Source organism: Bos javanicus, chromosome 17, assembly GCF_032452875.1.
Source record: "Bos javanicus breed banteng chromosome 17, ARS-OSU_banteng_1.0, whole genome shotgun sequence".
Taxonomy (NCBI): domain Eukaryota; kingdom Metazoa; phylum Chordata; class Mammalia; order Artiodactyla; family Bovidae; genus Bos; species Bos javanicus.
In genome coordinates, this window is record NC_083884.1 from 67,156,283 (window position 1) to 67,178,895 (window position 22,613).

General features: G+C 46.9%; 1 long non-coding RNA gene across 1 annotated transcript in view; it reads left to right on the forward strand.

Moving 5' to 3' along the window:
- Positions 1 to 3,470: 3,470 nt before the first annotated feature.
- LOC133229023 (uncharacterized) overlaps positions 3,471 to 22,613 on the forward strand; it is a 99,167-nt gene continuing 80,024 nt past the window's right edge. The window contains exon 1 of the long non-coding RNA XR_009730448.1: positions 3,471 to 3,743. This is a non-coding gene — a long non-coding RNA (uncharacterized LOC133229023). The remainder of the gene's footprint in view (positions 3,744 to 22,613) is intronic.

Consider the following 22,613-nt stretch of genomic DNA (forward strand, 5'->3'; position numbering starts at 1 on the left):
TGATCATAAAATGGATCTTGGGGGATTCCCACAGGAATCTAATCCTGCAGGAGCTGACTGTCCCAAAAGATAGCTGACAAGGAAGAATTTATATGTGATTGTCCCAAAAGGAAGGATAAAGCCAGTGTGTAGGCAACATGCCCAGACATCTGAAAGCTCATTTGTAAGGGAAGCTTCCAAATAATTCATCCCTGAGATAGATCCTGCCAGCATCTCTGGCAAATTTGTGGCTGCCCTTCTGACCAAGAGGGAAGCCTCTCTGTCCAGGCTTAAGGTTCACACAGCACTTGGCCACGACCTACCAGAGCCCTCCTTGTGATTGCTGTGCATCACATGTAATACTCTCTTTACACATGAGTAAGGTGTCTTGGAAGGCTTCCCAAGAGGCACAGGGGATAATGAATCCGCCTGCAGTGCAGGAGACACATGAGATGAGGGTTCGATCCCTGGGTCATGAAGATCCCCTAGAGGAGGGTATGGAAACCCACTCCAGTATTCCTGCTTGGAGAATCCATGGACAGAGGAGCCTGGTGGCCTACAGTCCATAGGGTTGCAAAGAGTCGGACATGACTCAGACAACTGAGCACGCAGCATGCCCACAAGGTGTCTTGGAGCAAAAACTTCCTCATGAAAGTTCCAGTATCTGGAAAAAATAAAGTTTTCTAAGAAACTCAAAAGCATAAGGAGAGGACTTTCATCTCAATTATTCCCTCTTTGTCCCTCTAACAAACCCATCATTAGGTCCTACAGTTTTGGTTCAAGATACATCCATTTCTCTCTTTGGCGTCTGACCACATCTGGCTACCTCTGGCACTCTACTTTGGCCCAGGCCACTGTCCTCTCACCCCTGGAGAGCAGTGAGATTCCATCTGGTCCCCGCACTTATTCCAGTCCTGCTTCCCTGTCCCTCCCTATCTTTTTTTCCACCAGCATGGTGGAATACTCTTCTTTAAAAAAAAACCTAAATCAAATCCCATCTTCCCCTGTGGAAATGCTTCAGTGGCTTCCACGGTGGGGTTCCGGCTCCTTTCCTTGACCTAAAGGCCAAGTCTGCCCATCACTGATCCCCTAAGCATCATCTTCCCCTTACTCACACTGTGCTCTGCTACACAAGACTTCTTTTATTTCCTTGAATAGACCAAGCCCTGTCCCACCCTGGGACCCTCTCAAAAGCTCTTTGCTTTGGGAAGGGATGTCCCCTAACTACAGCCTCATCTTTCAAGTCTCAACTTGATCATCACTCAGCAGAGAGTCTTCCTCCAAACACCCCCTCAGGTGTATTTCCTGTAGCAGCATCTAGTTCCTAAATCTTTCATAGAATTTATCATAATTTAGAACTGTTTTTTGTTTATTCTTTACCTTCCATCTTCCCCTGTAGACTATAAACTCCATGAAGGTGGGGACCAGGTCCATTGTGCCCGGTGCTGTCTCCCTAACTCCAGTCTCCAAGCCTTCATTTCACACTGGTAGCATTAGAACAATGATCACCGTCATCTTTGGGAAGCAAGCTACTGTTCCCAAGGTCCAGATGGAGTCATAGCTGTGGAAATGTCTTCACAAACTGGAATGGTGCATGGGAAGAGGGGGAGGTCCAGGTAGATTTCTGAGAACATAGTGACTCTGGATCTTCTACTTGCCTGGGAAGCTCTGAGTGCAAGAAAATAAGCTTAGTGTTGGGGAGGGGGAAGAAAAGAGCCTCGACTCTGGAGTCAGATACACACGTGTCTAGGTTGTTTTTTTGCTTTCTCATGACCTACAAGGAAAGGGGCTCCACGTCACTGAGCCTGTTTTCTCACGTGCTAAAACAGATCATGCCTCCTGCCTTTCGGGTAGTTGATGGAGCTTCAGAATGGGCCACGGAAGAGTCTCAGGAAGCATCAGTTGTTTGTTTAGTTACCAAGTTGTGCCCGACTCTCTTTGACCCCATGGGCTATAGCCCTTCAGGCTCCTGTGTCCATGGGATTCTCCAGGCAAGAATACTGGACTGGGTCGCCATTTCCTTCTTCAGGGGATCTTCCAGACCCAAGGATTGAACCCAGGTCTCCTGTGGTTCCTGAATTGACAGGAACGTTTTTTTGGTTTTTTTTTTTTTAAAGCACTGAGCCACCAGAGAAGCCCGGTCATGTCCTATTCTATCTCAGTTTCTCCCTCCTTCCCTCTCTTCCTCTTTCTCTATCTTTCTCCGTCTCTAAAGATACAACCTCCTCCTCCTTTTTTTTTTTTTTTTAATTGGAAATGGCTATCTTTCAGATGTTTAACAGATTTGTAAAAATAATTCCTGTGGGAGGAATTCACCCCATAGGAGTACACAGAGGACAGTACACAAGCAGGGAGCAGGACCATAAATTGAGCCTCGCCAGCCCACGATGCGCCAGCCTGGGGCGGGCCCGAAGTCATAACTTTCTCCTCATCCCCTCCTCGACCGCCAGTACCCCTGCCCTGCCCAACGCCATTCCATTTCCAAGAAGGCTCCCTTGACCCGTGGGTCCTTCAGCCACAGCAGAGGTGGCGCCGGCTGGAATCCAGGCGTGAAATTATGAAAGAATTGGGCCTGCCGCTGCCTCCAGTTGTGCCCTGGCCTCAGATGTGAAATTGCCGTTTTTCCCTCCCCCTCCCTCGCACCGGCCTGTCGCATGCGGGGCGGAAAAGATTGTATTTATCACCTGTCAGGATCTGCCAGAACTGAGTTACGTGAGGCAGGACAGCATAAAATTATCATACACAAGCATGAAATTACAAAATCGCTCGGAACTGAACAACAAAATTATTTCATTTCGGAGGGAGGCCATTCCATTTTTTAGCTCTGACACCTTGACTGCCAAACTTTGAATTGAAATTGAGTGTGAGGGCCATGGAATAGAGACAGCAATAACAAGAAGTAGCATGTCAACTAGCCATGCAGACACACTGCATTAATGGCCCCCGAAACCTCCCACCGGAGATACGTAACTAAATAAATGTCACATGTCCCTGTTACTCAACTTGCCTTCCAGCAGCTAGAAATGACTCAAGCCAACGTTAGAACCCAGGGCCAGTAGCTGAGGGTTCCATCACACCCATAGAGTGATGCCCTGATGAAATAGAAAGCACGCAGGCTTTGGAGTCAGATGCATGTAAGTCTGAAGGTGGCGTCCAACACTAGTGAGCTGTGTGACGTCAAGTGAGTCTCTGAACCTCTCTGATCTTCCATTTTACCATCCATCAATTAAAGACAATCCTAGGTTACTGTGAGGACAAAAATATCTCATGTAGTGTCTGGCACATAGTAGGTTTTTAATACAGGAATCATGAGTGTTGGGACAAGTGAGTTTACCCACCCTTTTCTTTCTTCTTTCCAAGTTTTTGTGCCATTTTTACATTCTGTAGTGAAAGCATTTATCCAACGAGCTTTTTATTGAGCATGGAAAAGAAAACTGTGACAGTAACTTGTGTTTAGACACAAAACACAGCTGGATTAAACGTTACTTCCGGTTTTTCCAACGTTCATGTACCCATACTCTGTCACGTGACTTTTCAGTCCCTCCCTCTGGAGGTGGGGCTTATTTCATCATCCAATTGTTAGTGGACCTGGCCATGTGGCTTATTTCGACCAATGGTCTGTGAGCAGGTGATACAGGAGCGGCTTGGCCCCTTGCGTTCCTGCTATTTGCTGAAGAATGGCCTGGTCTTGGTAGATGCTGGCCTGTGGAGGAAGAGAGACAGATAGAGCAGCCAAGAGTCACGTTGAGCTAATCCATAGATCTGTGAGTAAGGAAAGTAAATGCTTGTGGTTGGTCAATGAGATTTTGGGGATTATTTGTTACACAGCAAAAACTGACTCATTAAGTAGCTGAACTCAGATTATTATAAACAGAGGTTTGACTTCATGAATACTCTGCAGAACATGTAAAATTCTTGTGAGACTCAAGGTAGTTCTTTACCGAGTGGGATTGTTTCGTTAATTGTAGTATATCTAGAGTCTCTGTCTTCTGTCCCTTAATGTTTCCCCCTCAACATGGGAACTAGTTTAGGACTGTGGATCTCTACTCCAACAGACCCAACACTCTCTTTCCATTATGTCTATTTTATAACACCCATTTTACCATCCTGAAATGAAATTCATGCCTTTCATCTTCATACACACGTAATTTCAAAAAAAAAATCAATATAATGCCCTAACTGTAATATAAAGGAGGAATAAAATGAAAGCAATTTATAATAAAATAATATCTATTTCAATATGTAAATTATCGGGAAACCATTCTCTGCCAGGAGACATAATGAGGCAGCCTGATGCTTGTACCTGCTTACAATGAGTAAGTTGAAATTTCAGACAAATATTCAGTTGAATATTGTCGACATTCTTTCTCTGTATTTGACATCTTGAAATAAGGGCTAAATTAGTACATTCATATGTATGGGTGGCATCACTGTGGTCTGCTGCAAATGTCGATGGATGCAGGCATGTAGCAACTCACATTCCAGGAGCAGCTTTGAGGTCAATGCCTGAATTATCCAAAATGGAAAACAAATTGATAGAGTTTTGGATAAAGCCAAGCGCCGCCCTCCCCCAATTTATACTTCAGCTTCATTCCAGTGATAACCCCATGCAAAGTGAAGCTGTTCGAAAGAAGATTTTGCTGTATTTAAAATGGATTTAAATTCCAGACTCAGATCATTACTAAGTAAAAGATTTACCAGCATGATTGCCCAAAAGGGCATTTGCAATCCCAGAATCAAAGACTTGGGATTATTCTTCTTGACATGGGACTGTCCTGGGCATTGCAGATCCAGCATGGATGATTTAAGTCCTTCCAATCTCTAGGCTGGGTTTCTCAGCCTTGAAACAATTGATGTCTTGGGTTGGTTAGTTATTTGTGGTGGGGAGGCTGATCTGTGTATTGTAGGCTAATTAGCAGCATCTCTGGCCTTGACCCATTGGATGCCAGTAGTACCCTCTTTCCCTCCAAGTTGTGACAACCAAAAATATCTACAGATACTTCCTAGTGTCCCCTGGGGGTGCAAAATAACCCTCTGTTGAGAAACAGTGGGCCAGAATAATACTCCATTGCCCTATGTTCCTCAAATTCCCCTTGGAGATGGCACTACCTCCCTTAAGAAACACTTGTCCATATATGATATTATACATGTTTCAATGCCATTCTCCCAAATCATCCCACCCTCGCCCTCTCCCACAGAGTCCAAAAGACTGTTCTATACATTTGTGTCTCTTTTGCTGTCTCACATACAGGGTTATCAAAAAAAAAAAAAAAGAAAGAAACACTTGTCCATTTTAGTTTCTTAAAGCATCTCCATACTGTTCTCCCTAGACACTGTGTCAATTTATATTCCCACCAACAGTGCAAGAGGGTCCCTTGTTCTCCACACCCTCTCCAGAATGTATTGCTTGTAGATTTTTAAAGGATCAACATATATATACCATTGATACTATGTATAAAATAGATAACCAGTGAGAACCAATGTATAGCTGAGGGGATTCTACTCAGTGCTCTATGGTGACCAAAATGTGAAGGAAATTAAAAAAGAGGGGATATACATACACACACACACACACACACACACATACATATAGATATATATGGAGAAGGCAATGGCACCCCACTCCAGTACTCTTGCCTGGAAAATCCCATGGACGGAGGAGCCTGGTAGGCTGCAGTCCATGGGGTCGATAAGAGTCAGACACGACTGAGCGACTTCACTTTCACTTTCATGCATTGGAGAAGGAAATGGCAACCCACTCCAGTGTTCTTGCCTGGAGAATACTAGGGATGGGGGAGCCTGGTGGGCTGCCGTCTATGGGGTCACACAGAGTTGGACACAACTGAAGCGACTTAGCAGCAGCAGCAGCATAGATATATATATAGCTAAATCATATATGTTTATGAAGCTAAGTCGCTTTAGTTGTGTTGAACTCTTTGGGACCCTATGGACTTTAGTCTGCCAGGCTCCTCTGTCCATGGGATTCTCTAGGCAAGAACACTAGAGTGGGTTGCCATGCCCTCCTTCAGGGATCTTCCTGACCCAGGGATTGAACCTATGTCTCTTACATCTCCTGGATTGGCAGGCAGGTTCTTTACCACTAGCGCCACCTGGGAAGCCTATATATATACATATATAATTTAATAATTATATATATAAATATATATAATAATTATATATTATATAAATTATATATAATTTATATAAAATATATAATTCACTTTGCTGTACAGCGGAAACTAACACAACATTGTAAAACAAATACACACCAATAAAAATTAGTTTCAAAAAAGAAACAATTGTCTGGGAAGCCCTGGGTTTCACTCTAATTTTATTCCAAGAACAGACATTGAGCACCTCCCACATCCCAGGTGTCAGGGATACCATGATGAATTTGACAGTCCTCTAGTTTGAGTCCAAGTTGCTCAGGCTCCATCCTGGAAAGCTCCCCTGTATGTCTCTGTCCATAATGTCCTCACTCTATACTCCCCGCCCATTTCCCACACCATTCATTCTAACCACAGATTTAGTTTTGAATCTGTCCACTTCTCTCCATCCCCATTCCTTCTTTCCAGCCCTGCTTCCCTTCAGTCTGTTATCTGCTCTGTGGATAGAGTAGTCACAAGTTCAGAAATTTGGGTCTGGCACTCTCCTACTTAGAACTCTTCACTGGATTTTCATTGCTCTTAGGACAAAGTGAAAGCCAAAACAAGGTTCCCACCTGCTGGTCCTGTCTTGCTGCTTCATTATTTTTGCCCATGGGGTTGCAAGCCAGGGCTGGATTTCAGAAAGTCTTGAATGTCGAGCTGAGTGGTCAGACCTCAACCGTTGACCATTACAGAGCATTTTGCCAATGGCTGTGTCCACCAAGGCCAGATCATCTTCTGAGGAGATGTTGTGTCTGGCAGCTCCCTTAAAAAGGAAAAAAATAAAGTTGGAATTTAGATTTTTTCAAGAGGAAATCAGAGAGTAGAGGGGCAGAGCTGAACTGAGATTCTGGGAACTTCTTCTGATTTCCTCTCCTCTGCTGGGAGCTGAGCTTTAGCATCCTATAACATCTTCTTAGTAGCCTTGCATGGTGACTAGTACTATTCCCATTTTGCAGATGATGACACTGAGCCTCAGGGAGAGAAAGTTGGTTGCTCAACACCATTAAGCTGGTGTCAAAGCTGAAATTTGAACCAAACTCTCCAAGGATGTCCAAAGCACCGCTGATAACCATAGGGCTCCCCTTATTGGTTTCCTTGAGTCCATGCTGGTCACCCTATAGGACCTGTAGGTCCTCCACTCCATGGTAGAGGGGTTTTTAAAAGTGCAGAACTGATGAAGATAACACATATCTGCCCTTTACACTACTTTAGGGCTAAAGGACCTGAAAGATATTCGCCTTCCCCACCTCTCTACCCTTTCCTCCCTCCGTCTCTGAGCTTCAGGTTGACGATCCATCCCTTGGCAACTTCATCCTGCCACAGGACCTTTGCATATGCTGTTCACATTGCCTACTTCAGGTGCTTTTTTGCCTCCTGCTCTCTCACACCTCAGATCAACCATCTCTTCTTCCTGCAAGTCTCTCCCAAGCCCCCTCCATGCCTCTCCTTGTCTGGGTCAGGTCTGTTCCTTATATACACATGCAACAATGTTCTCTTACCTCCATGGTTAGATATCAAGCTGGTTTTCTCCACTAGAGTGTAAGTTTCCTGATGACAACAACTCAGCATGCTTTGCTCATATTAGATCCCATCCCTTAGCTTAATGTATAGCACATAGTAGGTACTCAGTAAATGTTTGATCAGGAAGGAAGGAAGAAGGAAGGAGGGAAGGAAGGAAGGTATATGTTTTTTCCTCTGTACCCACCACCTCTGCGTTTGGTTGCATTGCCGTGAGGGGACTTACCGCCTCCTCCTCCCCCTTGGATGGGTGCATGAGCGTCCTTCCGGGGACCATGGTGTCTACAGCCCCAGAGTGAGCTGGCCTCCAGCTGCCAGTGCCCATGGCAAAGAACTGCCGGCTGCAGTGGGCAGCGGTGCTGTCATTTTGTGGATTGCTAACAGCTACAGGTACTGGTCACAGGCCATTGCCTCCAACCTTCGCCACGTAAATCCTCCACTAACGATTTGTATAAACTTCTGTTACACGTGTTATTTATCACTGCAAATAACTTTGCAGTGGGTTGGGCCATGTGCTTTGTTGCCGCACACACACGCCTCGGGGAAAGCCATGGGCCGAGTGAGTGCAGTCAGATAGCCTGGGTAGGATTCTTGGCTCCCCTCCCACTTACCAGCTGTGTAGCCTTGGGCAAGCTCCTATCCCTCTCTGTGCCTCCATTTCCTCGTCTGCTCATTAGGGATCATAATAGTGCCCACCTCAGGGTGGGGAGGGGGCCTGGAAAGATTAAGTGGTACAAGGACTGGGAGCTGAAGACACACTGGTGACCACAACCCTGACTGCAGGGGCTCTCATTCCAGGGAAGAGCAAGAAACACCAAATGTTGTTCTTATTGTTCAGTTGCTCAGTCGTGTCTGACTCTGCGACCCCATGGACTGCAGCACACCAGGCTTTCCTGTCCTTCACTGTCTCCTGGAGTTTGTTCAAACTCATGTCCATTGAGTCAGTGATGCCATCTGTCTCATCCTCTGTCGCCCCCTTCTCCTCCTGCCCTCAATCTTTCCCAGTATCAGGGTCTTCTCCAGTGAGTTGGTTCTTGCATTAGGTGGCCAAAGTATTGAAGCTTCAGCATCAGTCCTTCCAATGAATAGTCATGATTGATTTCCTTTAGGATTGCCTCATTTGATCTCCTTGCTCTCCAAGGGACTCTCAAGAGTCTTCTCCAGCACCACAGTTGGAAAGTATCAATTCTTCAGTGCTCAGCTTTCTTCATGGTCCAGCTCTCACATCTGTACATGACTACTGGAAAAACCATACCTTGGACTATATGGACCTTTTTTAGAAAGAACAAGGTTGAGGGGACTGGAAACGATGGAGCAGAGGGTTACACGTGGCCAGGTGAGCACTCTGGGAGGAAGATGCCATTTGAACAAAGACCTGAAGAAGGCAAGGGTGCAATATTTCCCAGTCTCAGTGGGAAGCATTTCAGGAAGAGGCAACAGCATGTGCAAAGGCTCTGAGGTTGGTCTGTGCTTGTTTAAGTAACGGCAGGGAAGTCAGTGTTTCTGGGGCAGAGTGAACTGGAGAGGCAGATGAGGTCAGCGGGTTAACATGGGTCCAGATCCTACAGAACCTCTGAGACGTTATGTGGACGATGGCTTTTACTCTAAGTCTGATGGGAGCCATGGTGGGCTCTCGAGCAGAGGAGTGAAAAGACTGGACTTACATTTAAAAATGTCTCTCTGGCTGCTACCTGGAGGATGCATCAGAGGGGATTGAGGGCAGAAGCAGGGAGATTCATTAGGAGGTCACTGAAGTGACCCTGGTGAGGGGCCACGGTGGGTGACCATCAGCACATCTGCCCCAAGTTCCTTCTCTTGGGGATAAAGAATGAGAAGCCTTTATTTTTGGCCAAGGCACTCAGCAGGCAGCCCTCAGAGTGGCTCTGGGGCCAGGCCCAGTTTAAGGGTGGGTCACGCGGCTTCCTGAAGCTCCTTAGCCCTGTGGGACACTGACAGTTTCTCCCACCAGGCTCCGGTTCTGTCCATCCCACCCTGACCATCCCCTCTGCCCTCCCTGAGCCCTGCCAATCCCAGCCAGGCTCAGCAGTCTGTGGGCACCTGGGCTTCCCTCCACCAGCACCTGGCCCACAGCTGCCCTCAGGGACCAGCAGCTGGCCTGGAGGAGAGTGTGGCTGAGGCCTGACACCCCTGTCTCATCGGTCTGGGCTTTGGACTGCTTCTATTGTCAGGGTGATGGTCCCACCAATTTGCTCCAAGGGAGATCCTTTCTTGCCTCTTCCCAGCTTCTGGTGGTCGCCAGCAGTGCTTGGTGTTCCTCAGCTTGTAGATGCATCCCTCAGCTCTGCCTTCATGTGGCTGTCTTCCCTCAGTGTGTGTGTGTGTGTGTGTGTGTGTGTGTGTCCAGATCTCCCTGTGAAGAGCTCCTGGGTGATTGCATTACAAAGTCAGGGCTGAGAACCAATGCTGTGCAAGTGGTTCTCACACTGGGAGACTTAGAACCCTGGGGGGGGGGCTTTCTAATAGCCCACCTCCCAATTTCTGATTCAGCAGGGCTGGGCAGGGTTGGGCAGGGCCAGAGAACCTGCGTTTCTAATAAGCTCCCAGGTGATGCTCCTGCTGCTGGTGTTGCCCCAGCTTCTCAGCCTCAGTACTGGTGATACTTGGGCTCAGTACTCTTTCATGGTGGGGCCTGTCTTGTGCACAGTAGGAGGTTTGGTGGCATCCTTGGCTTCTATCATCAGATGCCAGCAGCATCTCCCCCGATACTTGTGATAAGCAGAAATATCCCCAAACATTACTAAATGTCTCGTAGGGGCAAGACTGACCCCTTTGAAAATTGGTGGACTCTCCTGGAAATTCTCATCAGTGCCTCAGGACCTTTGTGTGTGCCACTTTCTTCCTGAGTCCCTCTCTGATTCACTCTTGCTGGCTCCTCAGAGCTCTCCCAGCTTGGCCACCATCTGCCCCCAGAAGCCTCTTCTGACCATCACATGCCTGCCACCCCCCATAGCATCATTCTTCTCTCCCCAGTCTCCATCCTGTTGCCCCGGGCAACCCTCCTCCTTCTTCTCTCCAGACCCTCGTAATAGCACTCCATCTAGGCCAGTCGTGCTTCCCAGCTGGCGCTAGTGGTAAAGAACCTGCCTGCCAGTGCAGGAGATGTAAGAGACACAGGTTCGTCCCTGGGTCGGGGAAATCCCCTGGAGGGGGACACAGCAGTCCTCTCCAGTATTCTGGCCTGGAGAATCCCATGGACAGAGGAGCCTGGCGGGCTACAGCCCATGGGGTTGCGAAGAGTCGGAGACCACACCAAAGGCAACACGTTAGACCAGTCATCTGCCCGTTTGAAAAAGTATTGTGTTGGCCAGCAAGTTTGTTTGGATTTTTGCATAACACCCCGAATGAACTTTTTGGCCCAATACTTAACAACGAAGCAGTTAACATTTGCTCTCTATAAGAATAAGGTCGTTGTACATTATAGAAAATGTGTAGCAAAATTCCTCTCCATCCAGTCAATGAGTTTTCACTGTGCACCTACTCTGTGTTGGAGTTATGCTGGATGCTGAATACACAGAGGCAAGTAAACCATCATGCTATTCTTGCTACAGTGACTGAAGGTCACAGAATTGGGGGAAGAAAATTTAGAAATATTATTTTTTTCCTATTTCCCAGAGAAATCGACCATTAGCATTTTGCTGTATGTACCTCCAGGATCGTTTCCCCATAAAGTGTATACTTATACATATAAATATATGTTTAAATGGTATATATATCTTTAAAATATAGCACCATACCATACATATTGCCCCGTAACTTTCTTTCTTCACTTAATAATTTTTCCACTTAAGAATTGATTGTGAATGTCATGTCACATCCATACATCTTCTATAAAATCCCTCACAAAATACCAAGAAGAGGTGGGAGACATTTTTCCAAGCCTCAGCAGTTCCAGGACCAGTTATTTCTGTTCTTGAAAAAAAAAAATGAGGACAAGTGTGATTGTGGGTGGGAATAGAGGGAACAACCCCCCCACTTTAGTATAGGCAGCCCCCTGACATTAGGACCCCCTCCTGTTCAAGATCTGGTCCCTTCCACACACACCCAAGGGCTCCGGCCACACCTTCAAGGTGGGCACTGTTATCCTCTGATGGGGGCATTGCTGCTTTTCTTTTCATTAAAAAAAAAAAATTAAATATATATATATTTGGCCACACCAGACAGCATGTAGGATCTTAGTTTCCTGACCAGGGATCGAACCTGCCGCTCTTGCATTGGAAGCTTGGAGTCTTGACCACTGGACCACGAGGGAAGTTCCAGGGACACTGCTGTTTTAATGGGGGAGAACTGCTCCCGGGGTGATAACACACCCTAAGTAGGCAGCTGCCTTGGTTACCAAGTGCATTCTCGGGAATCTAGCCCGTGAGAACCTGAGGAGCAGAAGCAAACAAATGCCCAAACTGCGCTTACAGAGCTCCTGAGCCCAGCCTCACCTGCTGCCGACCCTCCCACCTCCAGCCTCAGACCACGGCCTCAGTACCGATGCTCCCCGCATCCTTTTATACCCCTGGGGCTCAGCACGCATCTTCCCCTCTGCCCTGACACCTCTGTGGGCCAAAAGTGGCTGGTGGACTTCTGAGCCTTTTCCCACCAGTGGTCTCAGATGTGGAGGTCTGTGTCTAGTTATAAATCGTATTGTGGAGGGAGAGAGGGAGACGGGGAGAGGTGGAGTGAGCGAGAGAAGGAAGCTGGGAGGGAGGGAGAGAGAGAAAGACAGAGACAAAAATTGATATCTAAAAGAATTGTTTGCTACCCCCCCCATCAAATTTTTTATTAAGTGATTACCCTTGGGGAGAGAGACTTTCGGGTTTTAATCTCAATTTTGAATTTTACAATTATTACTGTTTTAGTCCATTAATAAACATAATTTTTCCAGACTGCTTATGACCATAAGAAAGCAGCATTCAGCAGTGACTCCCTTTCAAGACCCGCCCCTTCCCCACTTCCTTAAAATGTGTGCACCTTCCCCTGGGATGGAGGGATGAGCCCAGCCACGGGGAGTTGTCAGAGGACAGGGCCCGTGTCCCATCTGTCTCGGTCTCCAGTGACCTGCACAGAGCCCGCCAGGACAGAATGAGCCTTGTAAATGTCTGTTTAATGAACAGAGGAAGGAAACTCATTATAACACCATGTATCGTCCAGGTTAAATAAGGGAAAGGATTATCACAGCAATGATGCTGCAATGTACTCGCAATTAGCCACGACCATGAGGAGCGTCTGCTACCAAATAAGGGATCATTGGGAGGCAACTGGACTTTCTCTGGGGTGCCATGCACTTTGTTTGTCTGTATTTTACTTGTTTGAGATTTCCTGTTCACCACCGCCCTTTAAAAAAAAAATCTTTTTAGGGAAGGGGCACTGATTCACCTCCTGGTCATATTTAGTTGAAGCTCATAATTAAACCAGTTGGCTTCTCAACAGAAGTGATGACCCTGCTGTGAGCAGCGGTTCTCAAGGCATGGTCCCCTGATTTGCAACACCAGCATCGCTATCTGGGAACTTGTTAGAAATGCAGATTCTTGGGCTGACTCTCAGAAACTTTGGGGGTGGGACCCAGAAATCTATGTTTCAACAGGTTGGCTGGGTGATTGTGTTGTGTGCTCCAGTGTGAGAAGCACTGCTTCAGAGGCTGACCCTGTGGATTCTGGTGCTTTGCCTCGAATTCTGGGGATGCCACATATGGCAGTGTGTCCTCAGGCAAGCCTCTCACCTCCTCTGCACCTCCATGACCCCACCTGTAATGTGAGCTGTCAACAGTACCCCCTCACAGGTGCTGAGGATGCTGAAATAATGCATATGGAGCACCAGCATAGCGCCCATCCAAGCCAGTGCCACCTGTTAGCATATTTCACGGAGCAGACGCGGCCTTTGATTGTCAGACTCATCCCAATTTAAGACTGCAAATGTGGGGAGAAAGTTTGTTTGTGGAACAGTGTATTTCAAACTTCAGTGTGCTCACATATCACCTAAGATGTTGGGGTGCAAGTTGCAACTAGGTAGGGCTGGGGCCAGAGATTCTGCTTTCCAAGCAAGCCCACAGGTAGGATGCAGCTGGTCCACGGACCGCGCTTTGAGTAGGGATTGCCTCCCGTATCTGAGGCTCATACCAGGCTCGCATGATGAGCTGGCAGTGGTCATGGGCTGGTCCTGATGAGGCTGGTGGAGCAGGGTGTGGGGCATTTTGACTATTTATCTCTGGCCAGAATTACGGCAGTCTTTGGAGTGAGAATCAGAGATGTGGGCGTGAACCCCTTCTGTGGCCACATAGCAGTCTAGACCAAGTGCCTCCCATCTCCTCTCTCAGCATCTCATCTGCCATGTAGGCCACTCAACGCCCTTTCCCAGGGCAGGTGAGGAGAATCAAGCAGTCATTTTCTCAATGAGTGATTTGATGACATGCCTTTCCTTGGAATCGTGGATTTGCCAGATTTTAAGAATAGCGTAATGACTTGGGAAGAATTTAAAGGAGTCAGGGCAAGAAGATGCTGATGGAAGTTGACGGGTTATTACTATTATTGTTAGCATCCTCTGTGTTATTGGCGCAGGTGATAAGCCCTGGACTGGGGCTCTCCCAGAGCTGGTGCACTCTTCAGAGTCGCACTGGAATTCTGACGGCTCCAGGGAACCCCATCGGCCAGCCTCCTGGGTGGGCTCATTCCATTGAGGGCCATAGAGAGGGAGCCTCGAAGCCTCAGATCCTTCTTCCTCCTATTATCCTTTTACAGTCACTCTCGGATTTGGAGACAATGCTCACTTCCAAGAGGACGGGGCAGGGCTAGAGAACGAAGGGGTCATGCATGCTCATTTCCAGGGTAAACAAAGAACACTATGGGGGAGAGGAAAACTGCCTCTTGCTCCCCTTCTCCTGACACGTGTGCACAGAATACACACACACACACACACACACACACACACACTGCCCCAGCCCGCATGTCACCATCAATCAGCTCGCTCCCACTTGCTGTTTGCAGACAGAGTTCCCTACAGATGTGCTGAGGCGGGTGGGCTGGGAGAAGGAGAGGAAGGTGGAGCTGGAGGCTGGGGAGGGAGAGGGGGGCAGAGGTAACCTCAAAGAGTTAAAAACCTTGCCTTGCCAGACTGCGAATTCGCCTCGACTCTCCCCCACCCCCCTCAATCCAGCCAAACAACAGCTTGACATTTTCCATCCTTCACAAGAAAGACAAAGACAGGAAGATATTCCCATGATCCCTTTCTGCATGCCTAACCGTGAGCTCAGGTGCCGTGGTGTTGCCCTGCGCCGGCCCCATCAACGTGAAGGGCGAACTCATCCTTTCTGCATCTTTTTCTCGCCACTGCTTGATTAATTGGCTGACTACTACGCCGGCGGAATACCTAATGCCTCTCCTTCCCCTATTCTTCCTTCACAGGTTTTTTTCCCCTCCTTTGCTCCATTTACATATACTTTATATTCCATAATTTTCACCCAAAAAGAAAAAAAAAAGGGGAGCGGGCCCATCTCAGTATAATTTGATGTAATGACGGCATGTCACCAAAAAGAGGAATTAGAAAAATCTGTAGGTATTTAATTTATTCTTGTTTTTTTTTTTTTTCAAGTAGATCTCTCTGAGAGAAGCATTAATATTCATGGACCAGAAGAAAAAAGTATCCTCAATAGGAAAATTCCAGATTTTTTTTAGGGGGGAGGGAGGCAGCTAAATTCAATGCATTTTTAAGCACCATTATTTAACTAATAGTGCTCGAGTCCCTCTGGTCCCGTTCCTCCCCTTCAATGAAAATAAGCGGGTTTCAGTTTGCCTCCAAGGGTTGTGTGTGTTGGGCTGACACCCACGCAGCTGAAACAGAAGAACTGGGTTCTGTGTTTTCCTCCCCTCCTGGGAAGATGCGAATAAAGAAGAAAAACATAAATAAAGGCCTTTTCGGAGTCCCCAAGCTGGAGTTTGGATCTCTCCCAGTTTCCCCCATTGGCTGTAATAGCGTTCTGATGGCTCCATGGTCAGAAAGATTTCCCCAAGGTTTCCAGCAAGGCACCCTCTGCTTATTAGCTTGGATTCAGGTTTGGGGCTGTTAATTAACTAGTTGTTTATCAGAGTAAGTGCTGAGTTAAACCACAGTCATACTGGTTTAAGATGAAGTAGGGGGATTAAAAAAACCCCAAAGCATCAGAAAGACGCCTGGTGTAAGAACTGAGTGGAAATAGGTTTTCTCTCTGGGGCAGGTCTTTGTAAAGGTTCTCGGGGGTGGTTGGCCCTCCAAGGGTTGGTGATGTTTGGTGGTGGGGGTCCAGGATCTGAGTCTGGCTGGTAGGAAGGTGGATTTCCAGCCATCAGGACTCTGGCTGGGACACAGATGCCTGTTCCCATTTTAATCAACGAGCTTCCCACGTCTAAATCCACCTGTCAGTGCAGGAGACATGGGTTCAGTTCCTGGGTCCGGAAGATCCCCTGGATGAGGAAATGGCAACCCACTCCAGTATTCTTGCTTGGAGAATCCCCGTGGACAGAGGAGCGTGGCGGGCTGCAGTCCATAGGGTCACAAAGAGTTGGACACGACTGAGGGACTCAACAACAATGACAGCAATTGTAATCAATGGAATTGGAAACATGTCTGAGTTTCTGGGCCTGGGTACAAGCCATTTGCCTATTGTGGCAATAATAATAATAATTACCATTACCATTATTTTGTCTCTATGTATATTAAAATTTTTAAATACAATTTAAAAGGTTACTTTCCATTTACCATTATTGCAAAATAGTGGCTGTATTTCCCTGTGTTGTACAAGACATCCTTGAGCCTAAAGTGAAAAAGTCGAAGGGTTAGTTGCTCAGTTGTGTCCAACTCTTTGCGACCCTGTGGATTATAGCCCGCCAGGCTCCTATGTCCATGGAATTCTCCAGGCAAGACTACTGGGGTGGGTGGCCATTCCTTTCTCCAGGGGATCTTCCAAACCCAGGGATTGAACCTAGGTCTCCTGCATTGCAGGCAGATTCTTTACCATCTGAGCCAGGGAAGCCCATCTCCTTGAACCTCACTTACACCCACAAGTTCCTCCCACTTCCCTTCCCCTATGTTGCCCCTCCCCCTACATGGCCCCTCCCCATTCCACTGGTAGTTTTATTCTCTGTATCTATGAGTCTGCATCTTTTTTGGTTATATTCACTAGTTTGTTGTGTTTTCAAAGAATCCCGCATATCAGGGAGATTATGTAGTATCTGTCTTTCTCTCTCTGACTTACTTCACTCAGCATAACGCCCTCCAAAGTCCATCCCTGTTGCTGCACATGGCGTTATTTCATCCCTTTTTTATGGCTGAGTAGTATTCCATTGCTGCACATGGCATTATTTCATTCCTTTTTTATGGCTGAGTAGTATTCCATTTGCTGCACATGGCGTTATTTCATCCCTTTTTTATGGCTGAGTAGTATTCCATTGCTGCACGTGGCGTTATTTCATCCCTTTTTATGGCTGAGTAGTATTCCATTGCTGCACATGGCGTTATTTCATCCCTTTTTTATGGCTGAGTAGTATTCCATTGTGTGGGTAGCATTTTCTTTATGTTTTCACGTCAAGGTCAAGTTCACATACAACAAGCCACATGAACACTAAGTATAGGGTGTAACATTGATGAATGCTTTACCCAGCTTCATACTCCACCCTAATCAAGACACAGAGCATTCCCAGCACCCCTGGGAACTCCTCCAGTCCCACAGCCCTCCTCAAGGACAGCCACTCTTCTGAATTCCTGGACTACCAATGAGTTTTGCTTGTTCTTGAACTTCCTTTAAGAAAAATGATACATGATGCACTCTTTTGTGTTCAGACTTCTCAAAATCCAAAATTTTGAAGATTGGTCCATATTGCGATATGTAATGGTAGTTCATTCTTTCTTTCTTTTTTTAAATTGCTGTGCCATGCTCCAGTATATAAATAAACCAGAATCCAGTCATCCACTCTCCTGTCCATGGCCATATGGGTTGTTTCTGGTTTGGGCTGTTCTGAATAATGCTGGCACGCACATTCGTCTATGTGCCTTGCGGTGGGGAGGGGGCGGGCATAAGCCCTCCTTTCTTCCTAGAACGCCCGGGCGTGAAATATCTGGTCATAGGGTGAATGTCCTTTTAGCCTTACTAGAAACTGCCAAAGCATTTTCAAAGTGGCTGCATCCATTTTTACACGCCCACCAGCAGTGCCTGAGACTCTGATGACTCCATGTTTTCACAAACTGCTGGTAGGGTTGTCATTCCTTTTAATTTTTAGCCATTTTCATGAGTGTGGGACAAGAGGAGACTCTGGCAGACACTTAGCAGGGAGAAAGGAGGAAGTGCTAACTTGGAGCAATGCTGAGAAGGAGACCCAGGAAGGCAGTGAGAGAGAGAAAGAGGGATAGAGGCAGGAAGAAGCAGAGACTCGCAGGCAGAAACCCAGACAGAGAGACAGGGATGGAAGGAGGGACAATGGCCCAGGCAGAGAGGGAAGAGACAGAAAGAGAGAAAGAGGCGAGAAGAGAGGAAGGAAAGGAAGACAGATGGAATGTGCAGAAGCTGGGAAGGAAAGGGACTGTGTGAAGGGAGGAGGAAAAAGCAGGGGAGTGGAGCGGGGAGGTGAGTGGCAACCCTGGGCAGTAGCCCTGGGGAGAGGGTGAGCCCTGAGATGGGTCTCCTGGTGTTTTATGAAACATGTCCTTTTTTTTTTTTTTTTTAAGTGCTCCTTGATATTTTTATGTTTATAAGTTTTAACTTGGGCCCGGCTTCATGGAAAATGCATGAGGAGTAAGCGGTTTCTGGGAATGTTTTATATATGACCGGGGAGTTGGGAGGATTTGGGGGGTGGGCAGGAAGGATGGAGGGCATGGACCACTCCATCCTTGGGTCTCCCGGGCAGGGCTTCCATGATGAGGGCCACGGGCAAGCGGTCAGAGCTGATGGCTCTTCTCTTGAGGTTATAGGGCGGTGGACAAGTTGGTGTGGCCAGGATCCACCAGCCCCGTGATGGGGCAGAACACCTGGAGTCCCCTCTCTCCAAGCCTCAGTATTTTCCTCTGCAAAGTGGCATGCTCCTTGTATGTACATGCTCAGTTATGTCCTGCTCTTTGCGACTCAAAGGACTGCAGCCTGCCAGGCTCCTCTGTTCATGGGATTTTCCAGACAAGAGTGCTGGAGTGGGTTACCATTTTCTCATCCAGGGGATCTTCCTGACTGAGTGATAGAACCTGCATCTCCTTCATCTCTTGTGGGAAGCCCAACGTAGCATGCTAGCCATGCCCATTTGGAGGTGAGGTGGGCTAATCTGACCAGGGCCAGAGGAAGCCATCAAGGTGAACTTTCTGATAGGGGGTCTCCATGGTTGGGGCTTGTCAGACTCAGCGTGTCCCTGGGGATCTTGGCAACAGGCAGGTTCAGATCCAGCAAGTCTGGGGTGGGGCCTGAGATGCTGCATTTCCAATCTCATGTCCAGAGAAAGCAGCCGTTCTCTGGACACAGGGCTCTAAGGATGCTTGGATCATCAGTGGCTTCAAGGAGACCATGAAAAACAAAAGGGCATCTCTGGACTTAACAGGACCCAAGAGAAGGACAACCCTGAGCTTCAATAACCCTTCCTGATACATCTACAAGATCAATCCCTTACCCAGACTGAAGAGGGCTGGGGGTGAGTGTTGTGGGCTCCATCTGTTCTCTTACTTTGCCCCCACCTTTCTCACTCCACTGTTAAGGACTCGACCTTCTGCAACTAGAAATGGCTTCTCCTCCAATGAGACACCGATTCTTCAGTTCTTAGAAGGTGAGAGAGACTTAAAATGCCTTTGGACAGTCATGAAAAATTGCACAGTCTCCCAAGAACAAAGCACATTCCTACCATTCTGCATAGAATCTCACTGGCATCCAGCCCTCAGTGAATCCCATCCTGGACTCTGGTTCAGGGATCTTTAGTTCAAGAACATGGGCCCACAGTCCCTGCCTTTATGGAAGCTACTCCCCAGCTTCACTCTAACTAACACCTGCTTCCCCCCTAATTCCGCCCCCACCAAGACGAGCCTCCCCAAGACTCAGGCCTTTGTTCCATCAAGTTGATGAGTCATCTGTTTGAGTCTTTCTCCTCCACGGTGTCTGGATCCAGGAAGGAGAACTGGGGCTTCTTTCTGTCCCCTGGAGCTCCATGCGGGAGCTGGCCAAGAGGGCCCTCAGGAAATGTTAAATGTACTAGTAGGCACGTCTCCTTCTGTCAAGTCCACTGTCGGAGTGTCACGGTGGAGTGGGACCCTTCTAGAGCTTTTCTCCTACAAGCTGGTCCTTGTCTCTGTGCAAGGATGAAGGCAGCCTCGAGCAGAAGTGTGGACTTGGGGTAGGGAAGGTGAAGACTTGGGACAGACATCCCGCTCTTCCCTGATGGGTGTAAAGGTTTATGATAACCCTGAGCATCATGCATTCTCTAGTCGGCGGGGGCAGCCAGACTTGGTAGAGAGAACTGAACTGGAAGGAGTGGGGAGTGGGTTCCAGTTATGGGCTGAGTTATGCGCCCTCCAAGTTCCTATGTTGAACCTGCAACCCCTAATATTAGTGCCTGTATTTGGAGATGGGGCCTCTGGGGAGGTCATTATGATTAAATGCTTAATGCGGTCATAAGGGTGGGGCCCTGATCCAATATGCCTGGTGCCTTATAAGAAGAGGAGGAGTCACCAGGGAGCTGACTCTCCGCACGTGCACACAGGAGAAAGGCCATGTGAGGACTCAGTGAGGAGGTGGCTGTCTGCAAGCCAGGAAGAGAGCCCTCATCAGAAATCAGCTCTGCTGATACCTTGATCTTGGACTTTCAGCCTCCAGAGCAATGGGAAGATAAACTTCTGTTGCTGAAGCTGCCTCGTCTGTAGTCTTTCATTACGGAAGCCTGGTTGGACTACGACAGGTCCCATCGCTGCTCTGTCACCAGCCGCCAGTGTGACCTTGGACAGTTTGTGTCCCTCTCTGGGCCTCAGTTTCCTCATCTGTAAGTTGGGATCGGGAGGATCAGGGTTAAGATGGGGAAATGATCCAGGTTTCTTCTGATTCTGAGAGTTTGAGAACTCTAAAGATGTTCTTCAGGAAGCCTGTGATTTATGTCACAGATGTGCAGGAGAAAAACAGTTGTGTGGGAATCAATTTTCTCTTGTAAATAGGATCTTTTCTAAAGCAATCCAGGGAGAAGAGTAGGAACAAACATTTCTAGAAGGCCTACTATGAGGCAGAAGTCACTCTGTACAAACCTGGTTTCATTTATCTCCTTTACTAAACTTTATTTACCTTGTAAATGTATTATATGCCTAAATTTTTTTTAAAACCTGTGATATTTTGTTTCACAAAGAAAGGAACCGCACACTCCAGAGGAATATGTGCAAAAAAAAAAAAAAGATGTAAAAGGGAAAATAAATCACTCTTCCCATAGGTATTTATTGAACACCCACTATGTGCCAATCACTATACAAATAAAACTGGGTTTCCAAGGAGTTTTTAAATATATATAGATATATATTTGTAAGCATAGATTCTGTAACATTTAAATTGTACAATTTTATTTCTATTTCTATTCTATTCATTTTGATGTTGTGATGCAGCTAGTTTTCAATCCGCCTACCACTTCAAGTCAGCTTTCTTTTCCTTGAGTTTAAAGGTAGCACACATGTTTATGGAAGAAGATGCGGACGTTACGGGCACATAAAAAGAAAGAAAGACTGCTTGTAATCCACCACCCAGGATATTTTCTATTTATGTGTCCAGACTCCCAACACATATGAGGATGACCTGCTTCTAACCTTACTTCCTAAGGCCCCTGACTTCCTATTCATCCTCCCTCCTCCCTGCCGCAACCACCAGACTTACTCATACTAGGACACAGAAAGCTACCTGAGGTCAGTGCTTTCTATCACTGCTTTGTATTTACCACCCAGAACAGTGCCTGACACACAGCGGATGCTCCAGAAGCAGCAGCTATTGTATGTGATGTAAAGAAAGGATGAGAATGGGGTCACCTAGGATGTGCAATTGTGTAATCTGTGTTTCCAAAAAGTATCAGTGTGTCACAAGTGTTTTTTTTTTTAAATTTTATTTTATTTTTAAACTTTACAATATTGTATTAGTTTTGCCAAATATCGTAATGAATCCGCCACAGGTATACCCGCGTTCCCCATCCTAAACCCTCCTCCCTCCTCCCTCCCCTACCCTCCCTCTGGGTCGTCCCAGTGCACCAGCCCCAAGCATCCAGTATCGTGCATCGAACCCGGACTAGCAACTCGTTTCATACATGATATTATACATGTTTCAATGCTATTCTCCCAAATCTCCCCACCCTCTCCCCTCTCCCACAGAGTCCATAAGACTGATCTATACATCGGTGTCTCTTTTGCAGTCTCGTACACAGGGTTATTGTTACCATCTTTCTAAATTCCATATATATGCGTTAGTATACTGTATTGGTGTTTTTCTTTCCGGCTTACTTCACTCTGTATAATAGGTTCCAGTTTCATCCATCTCATTAGAACTGATTCAAATGTATTCTTTTTAATGGCTGAGTAATACTCCATTGTGTATATGTACCACAGCTTTCTTATCCATTCATATGCTGATGGGCATCTAGGTTGCTTCCATGTCCTGGCTATTATAAACAGTGCTGCAATGAACATTGGGGTACACGTGTCTCTTACCCTTCTGGTTTCCTCAGTGTGTATGCCCAGCAGTGGGATTGCTGGGTCATAAGGCAGTTCTATTTCCAGTTTTTTAAGGAATCTCCACACTGTTCTCCATAGTGGCTGTACTAGTTTGCATTCCCACCAACAGTGTAAGAGAGTTCCCTTTTCTCCACACCCTCTCCAGCATTTATTGCTTGTAGACTTTTGGATCGCAGCCATTCTGACTGGTGTGAAATGGTACCTCATAGTGGTTTTGATTTGCATTTCTCTGATAATGAGTGATGTTGAGCATCTTTTCATGTGTTTGTTAGCCAT